Source organism: Zootoca vivipara, chromosome 6, assembly GCF_965207765.1.
Source record: "Zootoca vivipara chromosome 6, rZooViv2.hap1.1, whole genome shotgun sequence".
NCBI classification, from domain to species: Eukaryota; Metazoa; Chordata; class Lepidosauria; order Squamata; family Lacertidae; genus Zootoca; species Zootoca vivipara.
In genome coordinates this window covers 51852425-51878633 of record NC_142589.1, presented here as the reverse complement: position 1 = coordinate 51878633, position 26209 = coordinate 51852425, and the positions used below count along the sequence as shown (strand labels likewise).

General features: G+C 47.1%; 1 protein-coding gene across 7 annotated transcripts in view; it reads left to right on the top strand.

Moving 5' to 3' along the window:
* The first annotated feature begins 5906 nt into the window (after positions 1–5906).
* ADGRG1 (adhesion G protein-coupled receptor G1) overlaps positions 5907–26209 on the top strand; it is a 48392-nt gene continuing 28089 nt past the window's right edge. The window contains exons 1-3 of one of the 7 annotated variants that reach the window (XM_035118578.3): positions 6643–6785; positions 7294–7401; positions 18390–18498. The gene's annotated coding sequence lies outside the window, so the exon portion shown is untranslated. Of the gene's footprint in view, positions 6276–6548; positions 6786–7293; positions 7402–18389; positions 18499–26209 lie in introns of those variants that run through there. The other 6 variants (XM_060275893.2, XM_035118575.3, XM_035118576.3 and 3 more) reach the window with 6 other exon arrangements.

Here is a 26209-nt window from a genome sequence, read left to right as displayed (position 1 = left end):
AAGGGGCAGACAATGAGAGAAAGCAGCTTGTGGTGGCGGCTAGGGTTGGTGGCAAAATTCAAATCAGTTTGCTTTTAAAGGCAAACATGTTGTTGTTTGTTGTTTAGTCGTGTCCGACTCTTCATGACCCCATGGACCAGAGCACGCCAGGCACTCCCTTCTTCAACTGCCTCCCGTAGTTTGGTCAGACTCATGTTGGTAGCTTCAAGGCAAACATACTGAAACACAACCACAGCAGCAGCCCTCCTCCAAACAACACCACACCAAACACACCAAACAACAAGGCAGGGAACAGATCTTCCAAGACTCACAGCCAAGATTCTCTTGCAGGTCAAGGTTGCCCACTGGGTGTGCCTCATTTGAGCAATGTCAGAGACAGCAGTGGCAATGATGCAGCTATTGGCTCCTCCTTCCTCTGGTCCCGGCGGGCACAGTTGCTTCCCTTGATCTCTCTCCATGTGGACTTGACCCTCAAGCATCGTAATCAGAGGCACAAAGGTCCAATTGTACCCAGAGTGGACATGAAAAGCCATCATGTTGCATTAGTCAGTCTGTTTCCACATTAGGCCATCTGTTCAAAGGAAGATGCATTATCCACGGTCAAGCTCCATTTCTGGGTGGGGATGTGTGTGTTCCTTCGGTCATGTTCCTTCAGCCAGCCTCCAAATCTGGCCTCAAGAAATCTCAGCAGCGACTGGTTCTTTTTTCCCGTGGGAACAGAAGCATTAAGTTGGCACTAAGCAAGCAGCACTGCCAGACCTCAGCTCGAGAACTTATTTTTTTCCAGACATAGAAGAAATATGGTCTATATACCAGGAATTGGGAACCCGGGATGCCTCAGGTACTGTAGGGCTCCAGGTCCCTTCAGCCCTGAGCCCATGAGCCCATTGTCCCTGTCCAAGGAGAGGAAGGTCCCTCCCAGCTGCCACTCTGAATGACTCCACCCCCTCAACTCAGCTGCCACTCTGAATGACTCCACCCCCTCAACTCTAGGATTCTAGAACCCTATCAGAGTCTTACGTCTCTTTCCCAAAGCCTAGCGCCTGTTTTATTGGGCTTTGAGGCTGTGCCCCCTTGGTTCAGCACCCAGTGCACACAGCCCTAAATGCACCCCTGAGGGCAGTATATATAGGATTATATTCTAATTCTTTAAGTATATTGCTATAAGTTTTTTTTTTCTGTGGGGTGACAAGACTCCCCTAAAATATCTGAATTCAGTAAAGGGTTAGAATTTAGCCAACTTTTAAATTCCTGGGTCTAGTGGGGGCTGGAGTTTAAACCTGTTTTTCCATGTTGGGGAACTGACCTGGCAAAGGAGAACTACCAGGAGGAAATCACCAGAATGTCCAGGTCATTGACCCACAATTGGCCATCAGCAAAGCAAAAGCTGTACCAGCAGCAAATAAGGGATAGTTAGTAAGACAGAAGACATGGGGATGGGGTTGTTGTTGAGGATTACAGCTTGCCTGATGAAAGCAAACAGGGAGAAAGTGTCCGTTTGGCAAGCAGTTTGCAAGCCAGAGGAAGTGAACATGATGTGGGCTGGCTGGATCAGGCTCTAACAAAGGCACAGAGAGCATGGCTGATTTCCTCTGCTTGCTGACCCTAGTCTGCAGCGCCTGTCAGACGAGCAAAGGACCCTCTTGGGGAGTAATGCTGGGATTCTCCCCCATCTAGGCTCAGGTTGTATATATTTGGGAATAAACCACTGTATCGTTAAGACACCACAGTCTCTGTTGTACATCATTGTCCAAAAGGAAACACAAGCGCACCGGCAACTCCTGGAGTCTTGCACGGCTCGTGGAGATTGGGGTGGTGTGTAGTAACATGTACCCCCGACTGTAAAAAGGGCTTTAAAGATAAGGACCAGCATTGCGAATGTAGCCCAGAAGCAAATGTGTAACCCAGGCAGATCATGCAAAATTAGTGTTACAGCTTTGCTGTGGTCATGCCAGAATTTTTACTAGCTGCTGCATTCTGAACTTTGCAGCTTCTGAACAACTATCAAGGCCAGTCCCATGGAAGGCACATTATAGGAATAAAGATGGGAGGTTATTGAGGCATGCATTGACTGCGAGGGAGGTTATTGTGTATTTCGTGTTTTTATACTGTAAACAACCGTGTGATCTTCAGATGAAGGGAAGTAAATAAAATTTAACAACAACAGATTGGATGAAGTCTCCTTAGTGCTAGAACCCCACACTTTTACTTGTGTTGCTCTGTAAAATGGCATGTGTATGCTTTTCAGCTTTCTGGAGTGTTTTTGCCCCATTGAAATGCATCTTTTTAATGCTGATAACGCCTCTGGTTTGCTTTAAAGGAGGGCCAGATAAGTCTCTCTCTCTCTCTCTCTCTCTCTCTCTCTCTCTCTCTCTCTCTCTCTCTCTCTCTCTCTGTGTGTGTGTGTGTGTGTGTGTGTGTGTGTTGTAGAAGCTAGCCTGCTGCAAAAAGTAAAAAGGCACATTTATTGCTTCACCCATTTTTGCCTCTGGCACTGCCACTCACTGGCATGTGGCCCTGGGAGGTTGCTCTTGAGGGAATCTGGCCTTCAGGCTGAAAAAGGTCCACAGGCCCAGAAATGAAAAGAAATGAGGTTTTTGGTGTAGAGTTCACATTTGGTGCTTGGCTCAGTGGAGAACCACCTGCTCTGCTATCGGTGGGAAAACTCACAGCAACCTCCAAAGACTGTTGAGGCAAACTGTGTGACTTCAGGCAACAGGTACTTGCAGGTGTGATATCAAAGGCTGTTCAGTAGACCAGTGTCAGCACCTCACACAACAGGCATCCTGCAAAACAGCTGCACAGGGCAGTGAAGGCCCCAGGCCCCCAACTGTAAAATGATGAAATCCTACACATGTATTTTGGGAAGCGAGTCTTATTGAGTTTAGTGGGTCTTATTCACAGATGACGTAGCATAGGATTGTAACCTCAGCATATCTCACTGCATTTGCCTGCTTTCATCTTTGGCAGCAAGAGCTGAAATTTGTAGTGCCAACCTGGTGCCCTCCAGATGTTTTTGGACTGTCCCATCAGCATCTGTAGGGCACCAGGTTGGCAAAGGCTGATCTAAGCAGAGTCACTTGTGAGGATTAAGAATATGAGAAGTCCCACTGTAAGAATCTGGTGTGAAATTGAAAGCAGGATATATGTGGGTCTATTGCCTTTAACTTCCCCATTTTTAAATGAATTTCTAAATCTTGAATCAACAATAATGGCAAATTTCCAGTAATGGCAAAATACTGGTTTAGAAAGCATAAAGATGATCTTCTTCTTCTTCTTTGGCGATCACTCGTAGCTGAGTAAGATTGTCTTCCATAAACACGGTTTTAACAATGAGTCCATAAGTGACCGTGGAGGCCAATTCTGGATCCGCACGTCCTTCCACAGTGGGGACATTGGTTTCTGGGCGGGAGTTGATCACGGTGTGGATTTGCCAAGCGTACCTTCCTCTTAGCATGTTTCTCCCTTGCGTCCTGAGTTTGAGTGTCTTCACTCTTGGTAAAGGCTGTTCTCCAACTGGAGCGCTCGCAGGCCAGTGTTTCCCAGTTGTCGGTGTTTATACTACACCTTGAGACAGTCTTTAAACCTCTTTTGTTGACCACCAGCATTACGCTTTCCATTTTTAAGTTCGGAATAGAGTAGTTGCTTTGGAAGACGATCATTGGGCATCCGCACAACATGAACAGTCCAACGAAGTTGATGTTGAAGAATCTTTGTTTCAACACTGGTGATCTTTGCTTCTTCCAGTACACTGATATTAGTTTGCCTGTCTTCCCAAGTGATGTGTAAAAATTTTCGGAGACACCGTTGATGGAATCTTTCGAGGAGTTGGAGATGGCGTTTATAAGTGGTCCATGTTTCACAAGCATATAGTAAGGTTGGTAGTACAATAGCTTTGTAAACAAGCATTTTGGTTTCCCTGCTAATGTCCCGGTCCTTGAACACTCTGCACTTCAATCGGGAGAAAGCCGCACTCGCAGAGCTCAGGCGATGCTGGATGCCACAGGGTCAAGTCATGGAAAGAAGCATATCTCCTACTATATATGAATGGAATGAGAAAATTTAATTCATAATAACTATGATTAAACTAATTTATTATAAAATATACATATAAGCTAGCCTAACAGGTTTATGGAAAAACAGGTATTTTTGTAGTATCTTGGAACAAGAAGATCAGTGATAATGTCCAAAGTTATGGTGCTTTCAACCAGCTGTAACAGTATTTCTTTATGCTCTTTATCTTTCATTTATTTTGTTTATTAATACAATAAAATTTATTAAAAAGAAAAATGGGGGCGGAGAGAACATGGGAAGCATCCTGCTGAAACAGGCCAATGGCCCATCTTGTCCACCATCCTGTTCTCATAGTGGTCAGCCAGATTCCTATGGGAAGCCTGCAAGCAGGACACATGGACCACAGAGAGAGAAATATCCCACTCACAATCCCTCAACAGCTGGTATTCAAAGGCACACCACCTCTGATATTCGCCTTCCACAATTTGTCTAATCCCCTTTTAAAGTTGTCCAGTTTGGTGGTTACTGCTACATCTGGGTAACTGTTTGAAGAAGTACTTATTTCTGTCGGTCTTCGCCATTCAGCTTCTTTGGAGTTTATCCAATGTGCATTGTGCATTTTATATCCCTCTCCTCTGCCTCACCCTTGACTGAACGAAAAAAAAAACCTCAAACATTGCCACCTTATACCGCATTGGTAATTATTGAGTCCTCACAACCACAGGACAAAACCAAAACATTCTCACCTTAATCTATTCAGAACAATTTCATCAATGCCAGTCATACAGGCAGCTGGTTGGCTTTTTATATACCGGTATATACTCAATGTATTGATGTTTTTAATACGAGTACTTGTCAAATCATTTTAGAGGAGGAATCTTCTCTCAGATAATTTTTATGTTTCTAGTTGTGATGCCCACATGTACTTTAGAAATCATGCTTCCCTCCCCTATCAAAACTGTAGGGTTTTTTCCCCATATACAGTTTTATTCATATTAAACCAAGTCATTAGGTTTTTTTAAAATCCCACACACAATTCATTAAATACGTGTGTTCTGTGAAAGTGGGTCATTCCCCTGTTTTGCTTAACCTCTTCCCCCTCTGTCTTGTCTTTCTTCACTGTAGAAATTTAAATTGTAAACTCCTTGGGGCAGGGACCTGCCTGGTTAGGGTGAGGTTGTTTATGAAACTTTGCAAAGTGCTTTGTTCACAGTTTGCGCAAGCAATGCATTAAACGTGCCAGCCCGCCAAGGATGTTCTCTTGGGCAGATCCAAATGATGTCTGCTTTATGACTCCCTTGCAGAAAGAAACCCCTTGATGAACCTCATCCCTGTTGTGCGACGGGGAGGGAAATGCACTCTGCACATGCTTTGGGAGCATGGATCTATTCTCATTAAATACATGGGGCCGTTGTCAGTCTGCACTAAACATGCCTCGCGTTGGCTGGGCATCGATAATGAATTTATTCCCACTAGATGCGTCGGAGGGTGGAGAACCCGGCGCACCCTGCACTGGTTCCAGAGCACTTCACATCGATTCTTACATTTAAGGAGTTGAAGGGCTAACAGAGCCAGCACCCGGGGGTCAGATCCTGTAATCTTACGGGGAAAGGGAGTGGAGCTCTTCCCTTCCTCCGGCACTTGAGGGCCTCTTCTCTCAATCTACTTGCGCGAAGCTCTGGCCGTCTTCTGCCCCCAAACCCTGCTGGCCCCACTGCACTCTGCACATGCTCGGCATTCGGCGCTCTTCTTTCGCAAATCTGAAAAAGCCCGATCAGTGATGAGCAGCGAACACGCGCGGGGATCGAGTGCCCCCGGAGGGGGAAACACCCACCCAGACGACGACGCTGCCGCCTCCGCGGCCGCCGCCGAGTCATCCTTTCCCCGGCAGCGAGGGACCTTGTTCCACTCCCTGCAGACGAGAAAAAGCGCGTAAGAGGAAAGTACAGCCCGGGGACGCGCGGAGAAACAGCAGCAATAGCAGCCCTAGCGCAAGGAGACGCGCCAGAGCAGGTGGGCCGCGGCTGCTGTAGACGCCTGTCTCTCTCCCTCCGAAGGGGCGGGCAGAAGGACGGCTTCTCCACGCTGAAGAGCGCCGCGCCCAGCGTCTCCTCCGCCTCCTCCGCGCACCCTTTGCGAGGCGCGTCGCCGGCGGGCAGCAGGTGAGCCGAGGAAAGGGGGCGCGCGCTTGCCGTCGGGGACGGGCTGTGTGTGCGCTTACTCTTAGGATCCGGCTGCCCGGTGCGTCTGTTTCAATAGGGGTAAGTGTGTGTGCGCGCGCGCTAATTTCGTGCATTGCAGTTAATTATTTTCAAAAAACAAACAAACCCTTCTTTAAATGGAAATGGCAATCGCGGATCAAACCGAGCGGGGTGTGTGTGTGTTGGCGTGCTTGGTTCGCCCCCACCCCACGCCACCGCTGTGCTTTGCAGCCGAAGGGAAGCCTTCAAATCCCGGTGGAAACGGAGAAAGGGGGTGGGGGTGGGGTGGCATGTTTAATTTATCTCCAGGTCACACCCACCTTGCCCGTGCTTGCATAAGAAAAGCCGTTCAGTTTAATTGCACGCAGCCGTGTAATGATTAAGCCGTGCCCAGTCTGTTTTGATCCCAGAGCACCTTCGCCATGCGAAACCTGGGGAATTGTTCTCTAGGAGACTGAGCTAAGCTTTGAACAGCCTGATCCTGTGCTTGTTGTCTTGGGTTCCGTCGGGTTTGTTCCCCAAATCAGCGTGGATTAGGACGGCAGCCTCACCACCTCGACCGTATTTCGGGTTGGTTTTAATTTCTGGTTTACCTCCGGTTAAGGGTGGCAGGCATCTTGGAATGTCGTGGGCAGGATCCAGCCAAAGTAGGGGTTTGAATGCCCCGTTTGGGGAGTTGAAGAGATGTGAGTGTTTTAAACGTTGAAGTCCTAGGCATGCTTTAGTTCATAGAATTAGGTATAGAGTTGGAAGTGGACACACCAAAGGACATCTAGTCCAACCCGCTGCAATGCAGGAATCACAGCTCAAGAAGCCCTGACAGATGGCCAACCAACCTTGGAAAATGTCCAGTGAAGGAGAGTCCACCGTCTGAGGGAGGCTGTTTCGCTGTCAAACAGCTCATACCACCAGACAGTTCTTCCCAATGTTGGGAGTCAGCCACACTGAATACTCTGGAGATTATTGCAGAGTGAAAATGTTTAGGATTATGGTGCATTTCTTGCCTGTCAAAAAGAAATCATGTTTCAAAATGTTTAAATACTTGGGGCGGACCATGTCCTTATCATTTATTCACCAGCCAGACAACTAATGCAAAACGGTTTCCATAGCTACACTAGGGAAGGACCAATCACCTTGTGATGTGGTGGTCAGAATAGGAACTCATTCATGCCTCAGCCTAAAGACTGTAAGTAGCCTCATGGCCAATTTCATTGTGAAATCTGTAATCTATTTTTATATTTTAGTGGGTATGTTAGGGACTTTCTTTTCTTCGTTTTATACAGTTGTAGCACCTCCTGTTTTGTACCGTTCTAATCCTTTGTAAACTGCTTTGGGTCTTTTTAACAACAGCAGCAGCAAATTAATCAGGATTCAAACAAATAGTAATAACTTAAGACAGCCCTCAAGGTGAAGCAGGGTGAAATTCTAAATAGATAAGCAAAATAAATGGGGGCGGGAACCTGAATAGGATTATTCAGTCCTATGGAGGTAGTTGCTTCCATTTCAGCTCAGAACTGCTCTTTGTTTGGGTGTGTGAGAAGCCAGTCATGGCATTATGAAGCAGGGAGAAGAAAGGACCCCCCCCCCCCCCGGGACCCCCTCAATGTACACACTTGCTCTCCTCAGTTGATTAATGCAAAATTCTTGTGTGTGTTCTCCCCCAACTCCAATTTTCAATTCTTAATCACAAGCACGGCATACAATCCCCGCTGGGCTCATAACCTGCATTGTGCAGCTGAGGTTCGGGCGTTCTCCGCCAAAGCGCCGGCAATTGTTCATACGGTGCCGGGAAATGAGCTAAAGAGAGATATTTGACTGTTTAGCACTAGGGAAAGTGACCGATGACTAAATGGGAGACTAAATGGGATGGGGGGTGCAGCGGGGTGTGTGTGTAGGAAGACCCCTGAAGCCAGATCGGAGACCCTGGCTAACAAATTGCTACAGTATATGCCTCCCAAAGGACACACACCCCAAAAAAATCTGGTGGTCTATCCAACATGTAACATTTGCCATGTTGGGCTGTGTTTATTCCTTACATTCAAAGTACTGTATGTATCTTGGGAACTGTAGTTTACCCTTCACACAGTTGCAGTTCCCAGTGCCCTTATCAAACTCCAGCTCCCAAGATTCTTTGGGAGAGATCATGTACTTTAAATGTATGTTGTGCGTGCAGCCTTAGATATATAGTACAGTCATTTGCAAAATCAGAATTGCAGAGTTGGGAGGGACCCCAAAGTCCATCTAGTCCAACCCTCTGCAGTGCTAGAATCATAGGTAAGGAATCCCTGACAGATGGCCATCCAGCAAGCACCTGCTTAAAAACCTCCAATTCCAACCAGCTGTCTTGGCAAGAAGGCCACATCTCAAGTCCAGAGTCTGGTTAGCTGGTGCAGTGTAGTGTATTGGTTAGAGTCTTTGACTGCTGCATCCACACACTTAGGGCAGTGTACACACCATACATTTAAAACCCATTACTTCCCACAAACAATCCGGGGAACTGTAGTTCACCTCTCACAGAGCTACGCTTCCTAGCACCCATAGCAAACTACATTTCCCAGGATTGTTTGGGGGAAATCAAATGTGCTTTAAGTGTTTGCACACAGTCTTAGATACAGGTTATGGTCAATGACCAGAGTGTGGTGAATGTTGACATTTGCGTCTTGTGAATGCTGGCAGTCCTAGATGAGGCATCCCCAAACTGCGGCCCTCCACATGTTTTGCCCTACAACTCCCATGATCCTTAGCTAACAGGACCAGTGGTCAGGGATGATGGGAATTGTAGTCCAAAACATCTGGAGGGCCGAAATTTGGGGATGCCTGTCCTAGATGAACTCTAGAAGTTCTGCAAACAGAGAGGTGGTTCCTTGCTGCTCGATCATAAGAGTGATTTTAAGCTGACAATATTTAGGTCACCTGAGTATCTATGAGTTTTTGAACATTTACAAAGACTGTTTTGTGGTTGTCAGCTTTCACCACCCTGTGTGAGAGAGACAAACACACACACACACACACCCCTACACACACAAAGTGTGGTACATTCTAAGGACTGGATTAGACGTGATGAGAGCAGACCCCTGAGTCAGAATTTGGTCATTGCTGATTCTTTTTTTGGGGGGGGGGGCTTGCAAAGCACAGCTTGGACACAGGGGCAGCTGAACTCTGTGCCTGCATCACCTCCCTCCCACCCACCCAATCTGGTTTCCTCCTGGTTGAGCTCCATAATTGAAAATAATGTTTAGGCGGAGAAAAGTTATTTCAGCTCAACTTCCCCTCCCATCCACTGGTGCTGTGTTTACAGTCCCTCTTTCTCTTCTACTTTTATAGGTGTTTGCCATAACCGACCTGGGTCATGCTCCCAGCACCTCTAGTTATGCCCTCTTTCATACATTACATTGGTCAAACCATGTTTCCCCAAATGGGTTCCTGCCGTTTGATACTTGAGCTCATTTGGCCTCCTCCATGATGTGTATTGCATGTGTGATGTATACCTCAGTTATGGCACTGTTAAAATGTGCAATTCTGTGTACTAACTAGGGGCTGTGCCCCTGCTCCCTTCCCTCACCAACTCCTCTACCCCCACTTGCCTGCCCCCCTAACCTTTGCTCCCCCTTCCCCCTCCCTCTCCCTTCCACAGTAGCCCATTGACCTTCCTCGTCTCATCTCATGCTGCTGCCATTACCACCATGGATTTCAAGGCAGCTGCCTGAGGCAGGGAGTGCGAAAGCCACCAAATCAGGTGCCTCTGAGCATTAACAGAGTGTGGGAGGGAACGGCTTGAAAGGCACAAAGGGTAGATAGAAGCCTTCTTCCTCTTAGACCTTCTGCGAAGGGATGTGGTGGCAGGAAGTCCAGGTGAGCTGCAGAGAAGCCCGCTCCCCACTCATTTTATACCTTTTCCTGTGAGAAAGAGAAAAGTGGGACCCCCCCAGGTGAGCTGTGCAGAGCCCCTCCCCTTTAAACCTTCTCCTGTGAGGAAGATGGAAGCGGCCCAGGTGAGCTGCGGAGGAAGAGCAGGGGCAGGTAGGGGCAGCTCCTCAGCAGCCATCCTGATCGTAGGAGAGGGCTAAAATGGTGGTGTCAGTGAGCTGGGTGGGTTTCTGAGGAACTGCCCCGGCATGTTGCAAGTCGTCTTCTGTGGCTCACCTTGGCTGATTGCCACTGCCCTCCAACCGTGGCCCGGCAACTCTTTGAAGGTTGTCATCATGCTGCAATTCACAGCACCACCTATCTGTGGCCAAGCAAACTGCAGCATGATGTCGCTCTTACTTTTTTATTATATAGTAAGATAAGATGGTGACAGCAGTCACGAAATTAAAAGACGCCTGCTTCTTGGGAGAAAAGCAATGACAAACCTAGACAGCATCTTAAAAAGCAGAGACATCACCTTGCCGACAAAGGTCCGTATAGTTAAAGCTATGGTTTTCCCAGTAGTGATGTATGGAAGTGAGAGCTGGACCATAAAGAAGGCTGATCGCCGAAGAATTGATGCTTTTGAATTATGGTGCTGGAGGAGACTCTTGAGAGTCCCATGGACTGCTAGAAGATCAAACCTATCAATTCTTAAGGAAATCAGCCCTGAGTGCTCCCTGGAAGGACAGATCGTGAAGCTGAGGCTCCAATACTTTGGCCACCTCATGAGAAGAGAAGAATCCTTGGAAAAGACCCTGATGTTGGGAAAGATTGAGGGCACTAGGAGAAGGGGACGACAGAGGACAAGATGGTTGGACAGTGTTCTCGAAGCTACGAACATGAGTTTGACCAAACTACGGGAGGCAGTGCAAGACAGGAGTGCCTGGCGTGCTATGGTCCATGGGGTCACGAAGAGTCGGACACGACTAAACGACTAAACGACAAAGATAAGATAGTCAACTGCCAAGCTTCATAGGAAGGGGAGAAGCTTTTAGTCTTTCTGATTTGGTCAAGCTGGGCCTGGATTGTACCACTTTAGGCTGAAGGTGGGGCAGGCACATGATAACATGTACCTTGGTACAAAAAGCATTCACTTCATGTAGAAAATCGGCATCATCTCTCTGCCATCTTATTCCCGTATGTGCAGGGGGGTGGGGGAGGGAGAGAGGAGGAGCATTCCTAAGGTTGGCCACCTCACTGAGAACTGGAACAAAGCTTGACTGCATCACTGAGAGCTATGATTCATGAAACGTGGGCCAGTGTCCCTCTTGTTGCAGAGGGACGAGATCCCCCAGCGGGAGACCTGGCTGTTTGATGTTGGGCCTTTCCTGTTCATTAGATAGGTGTCATGAGGAGTTTCCTTCCCTAGCTTTGTGGCACTGGGTCATGCTGGCTGAGGCTTCTAGGAGTTGTAGTCCAAAACAACAGGGAAGTACACCTGGCAGTCTGGCCCCTTGAGAGATGTGTATCTTCAAACACAGTGGGTGGAGGAAGAGGTGGACAGGAGTGGACAAGAAGAGGGACTTTTTGCCCCATCTTCCTTATCCCAAGTCTGTTTCCTTGCTGACTTGTGCACTGCAAAGTTTCCCTTCTTCACTGCAACCAGTGGGTTGAGTGGCTGACATTTGCCTTTTCCAAACAGCAGGCATTGACCATAGTGGGTGCCAACCGCCTTGTCTGTGTGACACAAGGCATGATGTCAGCCTCATCCTCCCACACAATGTTACGTTCCGCTCCTCAGGAATGTCTCTTGAAGTTCTGGTTTGACAAGTCCAGTGCTACACTTGGCTCAGGAGAAGCTCCCACACTAAGCGTGCCCTGAAGTGGCTGACATGGAGTGGGAAATGGAGCAGCGTCCGTCACCCTCCCCTTTCATTGCCTTTAGAAAGGATGAGAAATGTGGTCTGTGTTCCTTTTGAAGAAGAATAGTCCCATTTGCTCCCAGAAATTGGACATTGAAGTTGGTCTCCTACTTCAGTTCTGGAGTTGGTTCTTGTGTCTCTCCCCTGCAGTTTCAACCCTCTGTTTGTAGTTATTGCCTCTGCTTTTGGTGAGAGCCTGCTTTACTTTTGTTCATTTTGCTATTCTCAGGCAGCGTGCTAGCAAGATCATTCTTCACGCAGCTGAGATCTGGCTTCCTTCTAATGCAATATGGTTCAGTGCACTTTGTTTCCGACTCCTAGATGCTTTTACGAGAGTGACGTGTTGGGCTTGGTGACACGGCATTTCTGTGATGTTTTTCTGTGACGCTAACAGAAAGTGTCACTTCGTTTCCCAGCAGAGCAATTTGTCACCCCAAACAAGGAGTCCATTCACCTCAGCCCTGGGATAATGATTCATTGGCAAGCCAAAAGGTTGCCAAAATATTAAAGGATTAGCATAATAATTTCCCACCAGTGTGTTGGACAAGATTTGCTAGTGCATTGTGAGAACCAAATTTAATTAAAAGATCATATCCACCCAAATTCCCCATGCCCAGAAGAGGCTGCCAACTGCACCCCTGTATGGTTTGTTGTTCTGGCTTTGCCTCCTCCCATTCAGCACTCACCAGGTGCCAGGATTCAGTCACGGCCACAAAGAGGCAAGACCACAAAGAATTAGTCCTAGGAGGCTGCCTCCCGTATCTCTGAGAATTGCTGTTCCGATCTTACTCCAGTTGAAGGAGATAACTTCATTTGAGTTGCAAATAAACACAGGTCCTTGGCTCCTCCAAAAGCAGGCAGCCAATATATTTTAAAAGTTAGAACTTTTTCGGTGTCTGAGTGAAACCTGTCTGCAACTGCAATTAAATAGCAGAAGTATACTCTCTGCTATTTAAAAGTTTGGTAAAGACTAGGTCACAGCTTGACCAGTCTGGGATGGGAGCCAGTCCGACGTCTGAGATGTCCTGTATCCACTGTGTGGTGTTACTGATCTAAGTGGCTTCTTTCAGCATGGAGCTGCCCTCCCCCAGCTGTTACCTTCCAGATGTTTTGTACTACAACTCCCATGCTGGGGGCTGATGGGAGTTGTAGTCCAAAACATCTGGAAGGTATCAGCTTGAAATAATTAGCCCTTATTAGTATCTAATGAATTGTGTTGCCCCTTGCTGTGAGCCTTCATCATGGGCTGAATATTATAACGTTAGTCGTCTGTGGCAAATAAATAAATAAGCGTAATCAGATATAATCAGCAATCAATCAGGTGCAGCAGAAGGACCCTGCTGGATGAGGCCAAAGGGGCCACATGAGGTCCAGCATCCTGTTCTCACAGTGTGGACAACCAGACACCCCAAAGGGAAAGCCTGCAAGCAGGACTTGAGGGCAACAGCTTGTGAATCCCAGCTACTGGCATTCAGAAGCAAGCTTCCTTCCACAGTGGAGGGAGAACATTGCCATGGCAGCCAGTAGCTACTGCTTGCCTTATCCTCCATGAAGTGAGCTGGCACCCTAGAATTCCTGCATTGCAGGGGGTTGGACCGGATGACCCTTTGGGTCCCTTCCAACTCTATAATTCTATGATGACATGCTGTGCAAGTAACCCCGCTTCTGTCTCTGTGCCTGGCAGGGGGAAAAAGGGCAGTTCTCTCAGCTGGAGATTGAGCCAATAAGTTCCTTTCTCCCAGCTCCAGTGGGGCCCTCCTGTCTGTCGCGTCTGCAGTTTCATTCTTCCTTTCTCGTGGTTGTGAGAAAGGGGGGGGGTGCTTGCAGAGAGAGGGGCTAAGGAGCGGACCACAAAATGACAGGCCTCCTGTTCATTTGCAGTTACTCCGAAGAAGGGATTTTCCTCTGGGCGTTCAGTCGAGGTGAGGGAAGCAGTTCCTGCTGGGATTCCCTTTCCTGCCCCCACCCACCCACCCTACTGCTGCCGCCGCCACTACTTTTCCTTTGTACAGTATCTGGTTTCCCAAGAGGGCATCCTGCCTGAAGCACTTGAGCACTTCCTTGCTGCTGCTTCCCTTCCGAAGGCTGTCAAGAGAGGGCAACTTGAAAGGAGCGCAAGAGCTGCACATGCAGCCTTCCTCACCTCGCAGCTGCTGGGCAACCACCCGTGCAGCGTGGTTTGGAGTGGGACTGGGAGCAGTGACTGCTGGTCAATCCAGCTGTGGAATAGGGGAGGCTGTGTGGTTGTTTTCTAAAATAGCTCTTCACCTATAACCCAAACATCGAGAAACCACTTGATCTAAAAACAAACACAGCTGCAACTTCGACACGAGAGGAAGGGGCAGCCTCATATCTGTTTAGCACTGGGCTGAATGTGGCCCTCCAGGAATCTCTGCCTGGCCCTTGGTGTTCTTTGTAGGGCAGACTTTGCTTTGCGCCCTCCTTGAGTGCTTTAGTTTTTTGTCTGCATTCAGGTAGTCTCCTCACATCTCTCTCCCTGCCTCCCCAAAGCCACCCCGATTTATTCTTTCTCTCCCCCCCCCCATGCATGCACACACTAGCACAGGCAGGCCCCACAGCTCTTGCACAGAACAGGCTGTGGCTGCAAAATGTTACATATTTGGTTGTGATCCAGGTTTTCAGCGAGCGCTTTGAAGGGAGAGGAGGGGGCAGGGAGGTCGGGTTGCAGCAAGGCTGCAAATGGGGGGGGCAAGAAGCCTCTCCTCCACACAGTCCTGTGGAACTGAGTGGGGGTTTGACCCGGGTCTCCCAGGTCCTGGTCCGACACGCTAACCGTTACACCACCACTGGCCTTCTGTTCATTCTCTCTTTCTATTATTAGTTTTCTTACTAGATGAACAACACAGACAATAAAATAACCAAAATAGTAAAATGACAACATCAAACAAAAAAGAAAGAAGAAAGAAAGAAACATACATACATGCATACGACCATAAATCCATAAGTTCTTCTATACTGATTTATGTCACCCTATTCTTTAATCCCAATTCCTTTTCTTCTCCAATAGGCTTCCATCCTCCTCAACGCAGGTCTATTTTTTAAAACTTCTCCTTTTATCCTTTCTTCATTTCTACTGTTTTCCGCATACAATACTTGTAATCCATGTTGTGTTTTGCAAAAATTAATCAAAGCAAATCCAGGTTTTGATTTGGGGACACTGTTTTTTCCAATAATCTCTGTAAATTTCCCATTCCTTTTGGTTAGACTGTCTCCTAATGGCACCCGTCATTTTTGCCAATTCGAGATATTCAAATAATTTATCCTGCCATTCCTTTTTCGTTGGTACTGTTTTACTTTTCCGATTTCTAGCTATTAATATTCTTGCCGCCGTTGTAGCAAATAAGAATAGTCTCTTTTTTTCATTTGGGATATCCAAATCTAAGATGCCCAAAAGGAAAGCTTCTGGTTTCTTTATATAGGTTTGCTTAAACATTTTTTTCTGTTCCGTTTCAGTTTTCTGCAAATCTCAGGGGTAGGGGGATCCCATGCTCTCCCACATGGCTGGGAGGTAAACCTAGATGCACGTCTTTTGGGGTTGTGTTCCTGGGCAAGTCATATGAGGGCTGTGTTCTTGTGAGAGTCAAAACAGGACATTCCAGGAGCCAATCGGAAGCCAGGGTGGTTTCTGTAATTTCTGGGTTGTTTCGTTTAAAATGGGCCAGTTGAAGGGTATGGGATCATCAGGTTCAAATGCCACCTTCCAGGCCTCTCTGTCAGAATTCCACCCAGAATTCTACACACTTCCCCAGTCCTACTTCACTGCCTCCCACCTAATCTTTGCCTGGCTGGAATTTGTCGTTGAACTCTGACGATGCCTCTTGCTTGGCCTGGAAGGAGGTGAGAAAGAGCGCTCTCTCTCTCTCTCTCTCTCTCTCTCTCTCTCTCTCTCTCTCTCTCTCTCTCTCTCTCTCTCTCTCTCTCTCTCTGTGTGTGTAGGTGTGTGTAGAAACTAACTACTACACAAGGGTAGAATTAACAATAATTGCTCCACCCACTTCCGTGTCTGCCTCCACCTGCCTTTGGCATGTGTCCCTCAGAATGTTGCCCAGAAGGGAGTGCGGCTCTCTGGCTGAGAAAGGACTCCCAATCCTTGGCTTTATCTCTCTCCCCCTCTCCTAAAAGGGTGCCTGAAGCATTCCCTGGGTGGGTTTTTCCACAGGGAATGGCCACTGAGGATGCAGTTGCCAGCTTCCCAGCTGCCCCTCAGAACAGCTGTCATGTGGCAAGAGCCTCTGACCGTGGTCACCCAGCAAGAAGAGCAACATTTGGAAGGGAGGGTGCCCCAAGTCCTGCTTGCCTTGTGGGCAAACCAGTTGTGGCCACTCCTTGGTGCAAATTGCGCACAGGTGATCTTCAAAAGTTCACAGTCTTCTATTGTAACACGGTGCGTGTGAATCGGTTTATCCTGAAGGAGGAGTGAAGGCCGAAACAGGCGGAAAATCAAGTCAATGGCAGAAGGTAGGGACTCCCCCCCCACACACTGCCTTTTCTTCAGAAGCAGAATTTCACACTGAATATGGTATGGCTTGCAAGCCATGCTGTGGGGTCCTGAGACCCCTGGCTTTCATTTACAGCAGAAAAACTGCTGGAGAAGTTAGGAAGAACAGGCAGAGCATTCATGCCAAATTCCTTTAATTCTGTGTGCTTTTGGGACCGCCCTGCAGCTGAAGCAGAAGAATGATGGAGATCCAAAAAGTGAGGTGGGCAGCCTCACTTTTTATCTTGCAACACAGACTCTCCCATTTAAATTGAACCTCTGAATTTTTCGTTAGGAGGGAACCTGCCCTGCCCTCGTTCTACTCACAGCAGGATTTTGTCAGTACGGAAAGTTATTTGGCTAGGGAGGGGAGTTAAGTTGTCTTCAAGTTGGGTACAGTTGTGCGGGAGGTTCCTTAACATACGTTTTCTTTTATAAAGAGAGTTTCAAGGTGGGTTAGGGAGAAAATGCAGTTGGAAACGGGGTGGTGGGAGTCGCAGTCCAGAATACCTGGCAGGCAGCCAGGTGGGGAAGGCTGCATTCCTGGGTTCCTTCTTCAGGAGTCAGCAATGGGCACTTCACTTTCTTTCACTGTTGGATTTGTCTTCTGCTCTTCATCCTCGAGGCAGTATATAATATAAAGGCACAAAATAGTACCAAAAAAAAAAAAATCCACAAAGCCAGCAATCTCAAACAAATACCAGAAATCAAAATACTGAATTATCAAATTGTTCTCTGTTAGGTGAAGGAGAGCAGGGTGTGTGTGTGTGGAATCTGACAGGGACAGGCTTGTTGTGTTTCAGTACTAAGAGATGAGGAGAAGCAGCATTTGCCCCAAATTCTTGAGGATTCTGGGTATTGGCATATCTGCGGAAGCTGATCTCCTCTGGTTTTGTAACAGAGGATTGCTGGATTGATCCTCTTGTAATGGATGCCATTGATCCTACAGATTTGCCCTTTCCTGGTGCTTATCCAGCTCCTTCGGGTGAGGGCCTAACTCCTAACTCTGCCTGGGATCACACAACAGAGAACAATTTGATAGTTTGATGCCCTGTGCAAACAGACCTCTGACCACCTCTCCACTGGGACAGTTCTCTCTCCCCCCCACCCTGGAAATTGCAACACTTATAGCCTCAAACCTAGAAGTGAGTCAAAAGAGGAGGGGAGGAATGGGTCGGGGACCATGGATGGGCAAACTTGTCCATTTTGGTTCTCTCAGTTTCTCCATCTTCCATCTTTAGTCCAGTTCTCCACACTGCTGCAGTAGTTTGCTTGTTTTTTTAAATTGTGAAAATTCACCACCCTTTTAGTGCTAATTTATCCTAATAAACACATATTTGTAAGCAGCCTTTCCCTAATACAATGCTTTTTTGTATGCTATTTTTAGTGATATGTGTGTTTTCATGCGCATCTCCCCTAACACTTGCATTGCAATATTAGTAGACGTTTGAATTTCCAAGGATAGTTGCATTTTGGTTCTCATCTCAATTCAGAAGTGCAAATTAGGTGGTTCCTAGTTTAAATGCAGACGTGGTTGGATTCCTCCTCCCTCCCATCCTCATGGGCATCCTGGCGGGCCCCTGGGGCTTCCTGGGGCATTACCTGCTGTTTCCAGAGTGATGCATCATGGGAGGACAGCTCATAGGGACAGGAAGGTAGGGGAGGCAGGGTGCCATTGCAGCGGCATTCCCCCTTGCTTATCTAAGCCCCTTGGGGAGCACTCAGTTCTCTCTCTGACGAAGCAGGGACTTCTTTTTTATAATGTCCTATTGTTCTCTTAAGCACAGCCCCTTTGAAGGTTGAAGTTACAGGCTGGCTGATGCGCCTTCTAAATATACCCCAAGGCCTGCTTGGAACAGCCTGCTTAGGGCGGAGATAAGGCTGTTTGTTCTGCCTCTGTTCCAGGATGTGTGGCTGCAGAAAATAAAGAAATGGCCAAGGAGGAAGCCAAGCCTGACCTTTTGAGATAAGACTGCTCCCGCCACAAATGTGTGCCTGCTCTTCTGCTGCCAGGGTGAGTTTTGACGCATGTTGGTCTGGATGCTGTTTGGTTTCTAAGAACAGGAAAGCTTCTAGAAACCACAGCGAACTGGTTGGCACAAGATATGATGTCCTTATCAGACAGCTGGCAATGGTCTAGCTTGTGTAGTATGGTCCCAGAGGAGAATGGCACTGGAGCAAATCTTCTGGGAGCCAGAAGGAGCCTGTTCCAAGAGCTTGGGTATACACAATTTTCATATACATGCAGAACACTTGGGACTGTGCCCCCGCGTAAGATGTGGCCATAATATGCTTCCTCCTGCTGTCCTGCCAGGAGCAGTGAGCATGTTTTGACTCTCTTTCTCTGGCTTTGCCCCATTGATGCAGGAGGTTTCACCCCTTCCCTGCCTTCCCAAGGATGGAGCCTTCATCTCCTTGCCCATCTAAGGCCAGAGTTCTCTTCCATGCACACCCTGCCCCTTTTGGCTGTTTCTTGTGGCTCTCCCCCATTGCTCCTTGCCCACAGGCTCCCTCCTGAGCATGGTTGGCCCAGGACACTTGGCTACCTGAAGGGGAGCCTCAAGGAGGACCACCCACTCAGCTCAGGCTGGTGCTTTGAATGGCCTTGCTTGGTTCCTCCCCTTGTTTCCTGCTGCATGTCAGGACCAGCTGTGATGGAACCCTGGCTTGGTTTTTGCACCCATCATGGATACACATTGCCTCCCACAGCCCTCCCCAACTCGATGCCATTCAGGTTATGTTGGACTATGGACCCAATCGGTGCTGGTTGTGGCTGATGGGAGTTGTAGTCCACAACTTCTGGAGGGCATCAGGTTTGGGAAGGCAAGCATACTTCAGCAGGGCAAGTATAAAAGAAAGAAAAAGGTTGTTACAGGCATGATAGACCCTGCATGAAATTACTACACTTGAAAAGAGTCTAATTGAGTTTGGCTGGCAGGCAGTGCCCTGATTGCAGAGATCGTCTCAAGCCCTCTTTTATTCCGACTAAACTGCAAGGACTAGTTTGTGCAGAAAAGTCCTTTTATCTGCCAAACTCCTGCCTCTTCTCCCCTCCCACCTATTTTCTCTCTTCGTTTGACATTTCTGTCTCCCAATTTATGCTTTTCTGCTGGGTGAGGAGGAGCTGTTTGCTCCAGTTTCAACAAGAGTTGCTGGCTTGGGCCTTATTTGGAAGGCCAGGGATGCAGAAGGGATTAACACTGAGTCTTTGCACCATGAGCTCAGCTAGGTAGGTAGGTGCAAGCAGAGTGAATGTAAGGCTGGTTGGAGACAGGCCAGAGGGTGGGGGGGGGGGAGAGAAGCTTGTTCAAGGCCTTATCCAGAACTTCGCTTACCTGCACTAATGAGCGTCATCCACCCCAGCCTGCTTCTCTTTTTCACCATGTTGAAGGAGAAGTAAAACTGGATACTCCACACACCACCCGAACTCCTGTAGGATGCACAGCCCAGGAGATTATTTCCCAGCTCTTCTGGGGCTTGAGCTTTTCGGTGTCTCCCCAGATTTGTAACCATTTTCTCTCATTGCTCATACATTCCACCTTCCATTGAAGTAGACCCTCGGTTGTTCTTCTGGAGAGGACTATCCGACTTCTGAAAGATATTGTGGGATGGGCAACCGGTGGCCTTCCTGGTGTTGCTGGACTCCCAGCCCCAAAAGCCTGCATGACCAGTGATCAGGGATGACAGGAGTTGGAAGGCCTTTTGGAGAGCCTCAGGGTCCTCATCTCTGCTACACTTGGTGCAGGGCCAGCTCCACTACTGCTGTTTTTGTGGTCATGTGGCTTGCTCTCAGCCACCAATTTTACCTTGCTGGGGTGTAAATCGGAAATAGCAAACAGACAATCACGGAAAATATAACCAAACACGAAACAAAAAACAAAAAGCTGTGGCAATAAACAGTGAAAAATATTAAATATATTATAGCAACAATGTAAATACTGTAGTAATAATAATAATAATAATATCTATGCAAATATCAGGATAGACAAGGATAGTTGAGGAATTTTGCTGGAAACAGAATACAGTGGTACTTCAGTTTAAGTACACAATTGGTTCCGGAAGTCTGTACTTAACCTGAAGCGAACTTTCCCATTGAAAGTAATGGGAAGTGGGTTAATCTGTTCCAGACGGTCCGTGGAGTACTTAAACTGAAGCGTTCATAAACTGAAGCGAACTTTCTTCTGAAATTGATGAAAAATGCGAAGTTTCATTCTGATACAGTGGTACCTTGGTTTATGAACACAATTGGTTCCTGAAGTCCTACGTGAAGCATACTTACCCTGAAGCATGGGTGTAATTGGTTCTGGAAGTCTGTTCATAAACTGAAGCGGTCTGCGGAGTACTTAAACTGAAAGTACTCAAACCGAAGCGTACTTAAACCGAGGTATGACTGTACCATTAAATATCAACATTATACTTACCTGGAACATTTATGATTCCCAAGTGAAATATTGCACTGACAGAGATGTGTGCCATTGAATGTATGCATCAGGCCATTGCATTTGCATAGATATTTTGTTATTATTATTATTTACATTGGCCTGTCTGCAAGAGAGGGGTGCTTTGTTCCACAGAGCTGTGTCCTTCCTCCTCCTCCTCCTCTCCTCCTCCTCCTCCTGAAAGCAGAGTAATGCAGTCCTGCGTGCGGACTCCTGTGGATAGTCACCGCTACATTGGCAGAAGCACTTAAGCTGCTGATGCCATTTCTTGCCTGAAGCTCTCCCTTCCCATGGAGATTCACTAGAGTTCGGACGTGCCAACTTGAATGAAATATTGCAGGGGCCCAGCTAAGCCCCGCCCTGCTCAATCGATCACATGATACAGGGCACACACCATTTGAATGGGAATGCCCATCAACTTTGTGGGGGCCCAGCCCCCTCAAATATTTTATTGCGGGGGCCAAAGCCCCCACGGCCCCTAGGAGTTGGCTCCTAGGCTAGAGTTCAAACCTTAATCTCTTCAGGAAGCTCTGGGATAAGACCTTCTCTTTGGTCCTAGCTAGGAATAGTTGCCCCACTTGAATGTAAGAAATCTGATTTATGCTGAGTCAGTCTTTTGGTCCCTCTGACTCAGTGTTGTCTATACCAGGGGTGGGAAACATGTGACTCTCCAAGCATTCTGGGGCACCCAACTCCCACCTGCCCCAGCCAGCATGGCCAATGGTTAGCAATGACGGGGGTTGTGGTCCAGGAACATCAGGAGGCCCATAGGTTTCCCATCCCTGGTCCAGAAGAACATTGTGTTTTGGCCTGTTTCTTTAGCCGTGCTCCCTTGGTTTCTATCTCAGGTCACTTACAGAAAAGAGGCCCGAGATAGCTGTCAAGGGGTACATGCCAAAATTCTGTGTCCAGAGTTTGCAGTTCCAGGTCTTACTTTAGAACAAGAAGTTGGTAAACATTCTCCTCTGGAGTCGCCAAATCGGCTGCTTATTACAAGATCTCTTCTCTGGTTATCTCCCGCTTGGATTACTGCAATGCACTCTACGTGGGGCTACCTTTGAAGGTGACCTGGAAACTGCAATTAATCCAGAATGCAGCAGCTAGACTGGTGACTGGGAGTAGCCGCCGAGACCACATAACACCGGTCCTGAGAGATCTCCATTGGCTCCCAGTACATTTCTGAGCACAATTCAAAGTGTTGGTGCTGACCTTTAAAGCCCTAAAGGGCCTCGGTCCAGTATACCTGAAGGAGCGTCTCCACCTCCATCATTCTGCCCGGACACTGAGGTCCAGCACCGAGGGCCTTCTGGCGGTTCCCTCATTACAAGAAGTGAGGTTACAGGAAACCAGACAGAGGGCCTTTTCAGTAGTGGCACCCGCCCTGTGGAACGCCCTTCCAGATGTCAAGGAAATAAGCAGCTATCCTATTTTTAAAAGACTGAAGGCAGCCCTGTTTAGGGAAGTAATATTTCATACTGTATTGTTTTAATATTTGATTGGGAGCTGCCCAGAGTGGCTGGGGAGACTCAGCCAGATGGGTGGAGTACAAATAATAAATTATAATAATTATAATTATTATTCTCCTGAGATAGGAGAAGGGAATGACTTGCAAGGAGAGTGGCAGTGGGGCAGGCATCCGGCCCTCCTCATGTGCTTGCAGTGTTTGCACACATCCTGCAACTCTGAGGGATCACTTAAGTGGCCTTCTTGTATGTGCATTTTGAGCAATTATGGAGGGGGGGGACATGTAGTAGTGTATGTAGCAATTATGCAAGGTTGTTTTAAATCATCACTCAGTATTTAATGCCACAGATGTGCCTACAGGGTCCCCTGGATTAAATTGTCACAGTTTTGTATTTATTTATTTTTGTTACACCCAGTTAATTAGTTAACTAACTAAACAGACTTTGTGTACGACTGAATGGTGAAAAACCTCTAAGCGGTTTATATAAAATGAAATATACATTAAAATTATCAATAAAAGTTAATGGTAAGTTAATCTCCCCCCAATAAATATCAATGATGATGATGATGATATGATAATATAATATAATATAATATAATTGTATTATTTATACCCGCCACTCTGGGCAGCTTACAACATATCTAAAAAAATAATAAAAACACCAAACCTAAAAAACTTCCCTGAAGGGCTGCCTTCAGATGTCTTCTAAAAGTCAGATAGTCGTTTCTTTCCTTGACATCTGATGAAGGGGCATTTCACAAGGAGGGTGACACTACTGAGAAGGCCCTCCACCTGGTTCTCTGTAACTTCGCTTCTCACAGTGAGGGAACCAGCAGAAGACCCTTGGAGGAGAACCTCAGTGTCTGGGCTGAATGGGGGTGGAGACGCTCCTTCAGGTATACTGGGCCGAGGCTGTTTAGGGCTTTAAAGGCCAGCACCAAATAAAATCAGAAGTTAAAAAATATCCATTATAAAATAAAATAATACATGAAAATAGATGCCAACTTTACATATCTCCAGGTGGTCTTGGCTAAACCAAGATAGTTTTTAGTAGGGGGTGAAAGCTGCAGAGCCTTTTCCACCCCATTTGTCTCCTGCAAAAGTCTCATTTGTTCGCTGCCACTTTAGCACTGATGGGGAAACCCCAGCTTCATTTTGATGTGGTTTTCACTTGTTGAAATCTGTCTCTTGAGATCATTACATTGCTGGAAAGCCCGGAGAGGGGACTGCTGTTCTTCCTCAGCACCCTTCTTCCTTCCAGCTTTTGGGTTTTGTGATCCCCCACAGGGCATTTAGCATGTGCCCCAAAATCAAACAGCAAGTGAGCCCATGTGATTTAGCAGGGCTCTAGAGAGCCGTGGGAAAGAAGTGGGGGAAATGGGGAAACCAGCCTCGTGACTGAAGCGTTAACGCCTGCAACCCGCTTGTGGGCACCTTTATGACAGGGCAGCGCTTGCAACGGAGAAGAAGGATTTCCAAACAACAGCATGAAGAGAGGGCATGTGAGTTCTGACAGTTAGAGAGGGGTTTCCAAACAGCAGCAAGAAGTGAGGGCGCCTGACCTCTTGCTTGTGGAATCCTATGAACTTGAATGGATCCCCACTTGTTAAAATAAGTCGTTCCTGTTGGCTAATCTTTCCATATATATATTTTTTGTCAATGTATGCTCAGTATCTTTATTTCTTATTTATAGCACAGGGTTTCTAGAGTAAAACATAATCGAAAGGGCAGGGTCTCTGCCACACAGGTGCTTCACATAGCTGCCAAGTCTCCCGTTTTTCGTGGGAAACCCCCGGATTTTAATCCGTTTCCCGCTGTTAACCCGAATAGAAAAAAATCCCGTAAATCCCCCGATTTCCTACCTGCCAGGGAGGCTCCTTCTGCGCATGTCTGGACATGCACAGAACTGATTTCGGGTGCCGCTCTGCCCATGTCTGGGCACCGGAAGTTGCTTCTACGCATGTCCAGACATGTGTAGAAGCGACTTCCAGTGCTGGTGCCCTGCCGCTGCTGATCCCGGATTTTTCAACGGGAGAGCTGTGGTGCTACAGCCTGAATTTTTGAGTGAGGAAGAGGCCATGGAAGGGAGGTCGACAGACTCTGAGGTTATCAGTGGAAGAACGCAGTTGCATAAGTAGATAGAAATCAAACATGAATCCAAAAACCTCTAAAGAGGGGAGAAGGGAAGCAGACAATTGGGTCAAGCAGGTTATCCACGCAGGTTTGCTCTTTATGGCTCTGTGAGGAATTGAGGGGCCTGTGCTTACAAACTGATGCTTAAGCAGACATTAGGATAGACAGGATGAGGTACTGAGGGGAGCAGGGAAGAGACCGTGAAATCGCGCTACAGTCAAACCTTGGTTGTTGAACATAATCCATTCCGGAAGCCCGTTCGGCTTCCAAAATGTTCAACAACCGAGGTGCGGCTTCCGATCAGTTGCAGGAGTTTCCTGCACTCAAGTGGAAGTCATGTCATACATTCGGTTTCCGAAAAACATTCGAAAACAGGAGCATTTACTTCTGGGTTATAAGTGTTCGGGAGCCGAAACGTCCCAAAACGGAGGTGTTCAGGAGCCGAGGTTTGGCTGTATTTTGGGTTGTTGGGTTCTTAATGTCTTAAGTAAAGAGGAAGGTGCTGTTGACTTTAGAAAGCAATGTGCACACCTAAAAACTAGCAACATGAGGAAACTTCTATCTTGGTCTTGATCAGAGAAAGTGAAGATCCCAACCAAGAAGGTGGCAAGTGATATGGGTTTGCAGGAACCATGGTTTCCATTGGTGCACGTGTGACATGAGATTGATCTTGCAAAGGGACCAGGGTGGGGGAGGGAGGGAGCGCACATGTCCAAGACTGGCTTCCAGTTTGCTGATGCGCTTGGCAAGGTGCCAGCATTGCACCTCCACTGGTCCAGCAAAGGAACTGAGGCTTACATCTGGGTGGGAACAGTGCTCCAGGGTGATTAGAGGATAAACACTGAGCTTCTGATATGTTGCTTGAGCGAACAGTTAAAAGATCAACTTTTGCTTAGCAAAAAAGTGATGGTGCATTTTGAGTCGCTAATGTCTAAAGTTTCACTGACATGCTTTCACATCAAATGATTTGCATTCATTGATAGCAGCAGAGGCGTGGGAAATTCCTGCTGCCAATATTGCAGCAGGGAGAAAATTTCCCACACCCACAAATACTCTATTTTTATGTGCCAAGCAAAGTGAGAATGTCTTCTGAAATTGATGAAAAATGTGAAGTTTCATTCTGATACAGTGGTACCTCGGTTTATGAACACAATTGGTTCCTGAATTCTGTTCATAAACTGAAGCATTCATAAACTGAAGCGTTCATAAACTGAAGCGAACTTTCCCATTGAAAGTAATGGAAAGTGGATTAATCCGTTCCAGACGCGTCCGTGGAGTACTCAACCTGAAGCGTACTTACCCTGAAGCATGGGTGTAATTGGTTCCAGAAGTCTGTTCATAAACTGAAGCATTCATGAACTGAAGCGAACTTTCCCATTGAAAAAAAATTCCTTCAGTAGCACCTTAAAGACCAACTAAGTTTATATTTTGGTATGAGCTTTCGCAGAAGAAGTGTGCATGCACACTGAAGAAGTGTGCATGCACACGAAAGCTCATACCAAAATAAAAACTTAGTTGGTCTTTAAGGTGCTACTGAAGGAATTTTTTTTATTTTACTTCGATCCAGACCAACACGGCTACCTACCTGTTTCCCATTGAAAGTAATGGAAAGTGAATTAATCCGTTCCAGATGGGTCCGCGGCGTTCGTAAACCGAAAATTCGTAAACCAAGGTGTTCATAAACCGAG